This window comes from Notolabrus celidotus, chromosome 9 (genome assembly GCF_009762535.1).
Source record: "Notolabrus celidotus isolate fNotCel1 chromosome 9, fNotCel1.pri, whole genome shotgun sequence".
In the NCBI taxonomy this organism is placed as follows: Eukaryota; Metazoa; Chordata; class Actinopteri; order Labriformes; family Labridae; genus Notolabrus; species Notolabrus celidotus.
Genome location: NC_048280.1, coordinates 34,868,981 through 34,874,027, shown reverse-complemented (window position 1 = coordinate 34,874,027; position 5,047 = coordinate 34,868,981). Strand labels below are relative to the sequence as shown.

The following is a 5,047-nucleotide window of genomic DNA, read 5'->3' as shown; positions in this document are numbered from 1 at the left end:
AGCGTCCAGGCGGGCATTATGAGGGAGCAGGGGCCGCTGGATGATTGGATCACAGCAGCTGCTGGAAGTCACATATATTTAGATACTTTAAACTCGGAAGTGATGTCTGTTTTAGATTCAAAGTACAACCAAAGTCCTCCTGTTTAGTTCAGTATCATGGTATTCAGAATGATATGAAATATGCTGTGCTCAGGTATATGGAGGCCCAAACTGGAGAGATTCTATTAATTGAATTCCCAGATGTTTAAATAAATAAATAATTAATATTAAATATTATTATAAATGTTTTATCCATGATGCTACATCTATTTTTAATTTATTTTTATTCATGTTTTTCTTTTATTCACTACTTGTTTTTATTTTATTTTTTATTTTTTTACTGATTTTTAATTGTTTCATTGTTTTAATTGCTTTTAGTAGTTTCTCTTTTACCCGGATATTACTTCCCCGTTCAGCTATTTTTTTTTCATTGTTGTATTTATTTTAATTCATTGTGGATTATTTCATTTTTAGATATTATAATATATATAATACATATATAATTCAAATGCAGTCTGACTGAAACTTTAATGTAGCTTTATTTTGAAAATATCAGCGGAAGTTGTGTACCTCTGTGTTAGCCTGACGCTGGGTCTCTGTAGCTTTATTTTGAAGGAATAGCGGAAGTAGTGTATCTCTGTGTTAGCCTGACGCTGGAGCTCTGTAGCTTTATTTTGAAAATATTACTGGAAGTGGTGTATCTCTGTGTTAGCCTGACGCTGGATCTCTGTAGCTCTATTTTGAAAAAATCAGCGGAAGTTGTGTATCTCTGTGGTAGCCTGACGCTGGCCTGACGCTGGAGCACTGTAGCTTTATTTTGAAAATATCAGCAGAAGTTGTGTATCTCTGTGTTAGCCTGACGCTGGGTCTCTGTAGCTTTATTTTGAAGGAATAGCGGAAGTAGTGTATCTCTGTGTTAGCCTGACGCTGGAGCTCTGTAGCTTTATTCTGAAAATATTACTGGAAGTGGTGTATCTCTGTGTTAGCCTGACTCTGGAGCTCTGTAGCTTTATTTTGAAAATATTACCGGAAGTGGTGTGTCTCTGTGTTAGCCTGACACTGGGTCTGTGTAGCTTAATTTTGAAAATATTATCGGAAGTGGTGTATCTCTGTGTTAGCCTGACTGTGAATCTCTGTAGCTATATTTTGAATATACTACCGGAAGTAGTGTATCTCTGTGTAAGCCTGACTGTGGATCTCTGTGGCTTATTTGAAGGAACAGCGGAAGTAGTGTATGTCTGTGTTAGCCTGACACTAGAGCTCTGTAACTTTATTTTGAAAATATCAGCGGAAGTAGTGTATCTATGTGTTAGCCTGACGTTGGATCTCTGTAGCTTTATTTTGAAGGAACAGCGGAAGTAGTGTATCTCTGTGTTAGCCTGAGGCTAGATCTCTGTAGCTTTATTTTACAGGAACAGTGGAAGTAGTGTGTCTCTGTGTTAGCCTGATGCTGGATCTCTGTAGCTCTATTTTGAAGGCATGGCGGAAGTAGTGTATCTGTGATAGCCTGACACTGGGTCTCTGTAGCTTTATTTTGAAAATATTACCGGAAGTCGTGTATCTCTGTGTTAGACTGACACCGGATCTCTCGCTTTATTTTGAAAATACCACCGGAAGTAGTGTATCTCTGTGGTAGCATGGCACTGGGTCTCTGTAGCTTTATTTTGAAAGTATCAGCGGAAGTAATGTATCTCTGTGTTAGCCTGACGCTGGATCGCTGTAGCTTTATTTTGAAGGAACAGCGGAAGTATTGTATCTCGGTGTCAGCCTGACGCTGGATCGCTGTTGCTTTATTTTGAAGGAACAGCGGAAGTAGTGTATCTCTGTCTTAGCCTGACACTGGGTCTACTAGTTTTATTTTGAAGGAACAGCGGAAGTAGCGTGTCTCTGTGTTAGCCTGACGCTCTGTAGCTGCTGCTGTCTCTGCATGAAGGAATGTCGCTGCTCTCTCTGTGTCGGGATGGAGGCCTGACAGATGTTCTGAGATAAAGATGCCGGGGTTCCTTGTCTCGTTGAATAACAGTAAGTGTTTGTAGCTGAATAAAAACACTTTGTCATTCTGCCTTTAAATGTCACTGAGCGAGCCAAGCTAGGCTAACAGCAGCTAGCTTAAACAGAGCCAGAGGATAACGTTACGTTTATCCTTACACACAACAAACCGAGCTAACACATCACTGTCAGAGGGATGTGTTCGTCTTAAAATAACATACAGGCTGCTTACTTTAACATTTGTCCTCATTCTTTATTTTAAAAACGTCCCCAGCCGAGCTATCAGCTGGGTCAGCTAAGCTAGCTGGTTCATATACTGAATCAGTCAAAGTGTCAGGATCACACACATCTCTGAATCAAAGCCAGTCTCTCCTCTGACTGGACACACACACACACAGTCTCTCCTCTGAGTGAACACACACACACTTTGTTCTGGGGATGTCAGCTGGTGACAAACCCCGATGATAGTGGATGATAAACTCCTCCTAGCTGGTCGCTGTGGGGTTTAACAGGAGGATGAGTTCACTGCAGTAAACCCTCATTTCACTAATTCACAGATCACCAAACCTGCTCTGATATTCAGCCTTAGAGCCTGTAGCTGACTCATTTCGTAATGACTTATTACAGTGAGTGTCACTAGACTCCATCACAACACCTAGTCCCAGTTTGGGTCTTTAATGGGGATGTAAGGATTCACTCAACCCACGATACGATTCACTCACGATTCTCTAACCATTTTCCAAAAAACTGGATTGAACTCAAAATGTAAAATGACTATTATTATTATATTCACATTCTCAGATATGGACAGTTGGGATGTGTATTTTTCTCTTATATTTCTTTGTAAACAAAGTCATCCTTTTTCATTTTTAAGGTGTGTTGTAACTCATTTAAAACCACTGCACACTTTTTGTCAGCAACTTGCATAAAACTCAAAATCCCCCATACAAAAATACCTTGTTAGAAAATTTCAGAACAATTATAGAGAAATAGAAAGTGAACGATTCTGAAATGAAAGTATTAAATATTAAAACAAAGAAGGTAAATCTCTTTAAATTAGGGATGTAAATTTGAGTATTTTCAGTGATCTATCTTTTGAAATGTAAACAATCAATTATCGTTTAGTCATTAAAAAAATTAACAAATCATGTCAAAAATAATGCATTCACTAATTCACTCATGCACTCATTCACACATCACCAAACCTGCTCTAATATTCAGCATTAGAGCCTTTAGCTGACTCAATTCAAAAGTTCTTATTACAGTAAGTGTCATCAGACTGCATCACACCACCTAGTCCCAGTTTGGGTCTTTAATGGTCTGGGATTTGTCACAGAGGTGTTGATTGGAACCTATATCATCCCTACAGTATGAGATTACAATGAAGTGTGATCAAATAACTACATTATGAATGCGTGTTAGATTAAACTGAGTGTTTTTATGCTGGCCTTCATATACTGTACAGTACCTGAACTGTCTCCAGATCATCTGAGGGGTTTAATAAGAAGCCTGAGCTTCATCTGACACCATCCAATGAAAGAGTGAGGATGCTGTGTGAGAAAGACTTGTTGACACTAGAAGATAACTTTTACTGTGTTTTTGTTTTGGCTAAGCGGCAACCTCCAGCCTAAAAATGAGTCCAATGCAAAAGTGCTAAAAACTGCAGTTCATCAAGGATCCGCTTGAGGCTGGCTACGGGAGAACCAGAAACCACATACACACCAATTCTGGTTCAAAAAACGAGTGTAGTCTGGATACTTTATTTCTCGACACTGTACGGGGGGTGAATTTTTTTGTAACGAGGCAATTTTGAAGATATTTAGATTACAAGTCTTCCAATGAGAGGCACAGCTGACTTGATTGACAGGCGGGAACACTGTAGCTGTTGGCTAGGAGGATTAAAGCCCGCCTCTTTACGTCACAATCACTCGACAGCAGCAATATGGCTGCCACCAACGATTGGCCTCAAAACAGCTCTTCAGAAACAGACGGGTGACATCACGGGGACTACGTCCATATCTTATACAGTCTATGTTTTTGGCTTTATTGTGACGGTGAGCCTGAGTCCTGCTGATGTCAACCTGAGACGGATCCTGGTTCCTGTGAATAATGTATTCATTCGGGCTGCTCCCTCCCCTCCTGGTGCAGTGAACCCTCACTGCATGTTTCACTCATTCAGATCTGAAAAACTACATTTGAGCCTGAAGGCAAGGCAAGGCAGCTTTATGTGTATAACACATTTCATACACAAGGACAACTCAGTGTGCTTTACATTAAATCATTAAAAGCATTGGAAACATTCGGACAAGCATAAAAGAGCAATATTAAAATGACAAATATAATGAAAGATAGAAAAGAAAAGGAAAATTACAAATATATAAAAAAATTAAAGCTGCAAACGGCGATGAACAGGCCCTCGCACACGGTCGCTCTTCCTGTTGGTTTTAGGATGTAGGTGTAAGAGGCTTTTTTGTGCGTCCTGATCAAGCGGCAACCTCCGGTCTAAAAATATGAGTCAATGTGGAAGTGTTAAAAGCTGCAGTTCATCGAGGATCCACTTGAGGCTGGCTCCGGAAGCACCGGAAGTCACATACACATGAATGGGGAAAAGACGATCTTTGCAGCATTAATAAACATGTTTACAGCCTGGTACAAAAGATGAGTGTAGTCTGAATAGCTAATTTCTCGATGTCCTCTCACTGTGAGGGGGGTGAATTTTTTTCTAATTCGGCAATTTCAAAGATATTGAGATTACTAGTCTTCCAATGAGAGGCACAGCTGCCTGTGGGAACACTGCAGCTGTTGGCTAGGAGGCTCAAACTCCGCCTCTGTACGTCACACTGGCTCGACAGCAGCAATATGGCCGCCGCAGCCGATTGGTCTCAAAACAGCTCTTCAGAAACAGATGGGTGACGTCACGGATCCTACGTCCATATTTTTTACAGTCTATGGTCCTGATGCCCTGAATATGCATGTCCAAAATCGTGCATGTAGCTCAAAAACACCTCTATGGAGAGGG

General features: G+C 40.4%; 1 protein-coding gene across 1 annotated transcript in view; it reads left to right on the top strand.

Annotated features, from left to right (window-relative positions):
• The first annotated feature begins 1,788 nt into the window (after positions 1-1,788).
• Positions 1,789-5,047, top strand: part of rabl6b (RAB, member RAS oncogene family-like 6b) — a 29,786-nt gene continuing 26,527 nt past the window's right edge. The window contains exon 1 of the mRNA XM_034691982.1: positions 1,789-2,061. The gene's annotated coding sequence lies outside the window, so the exon portion shown is untranslated. The remainder of the gene's footprint in view (positions 2,062-5,047) is intronic.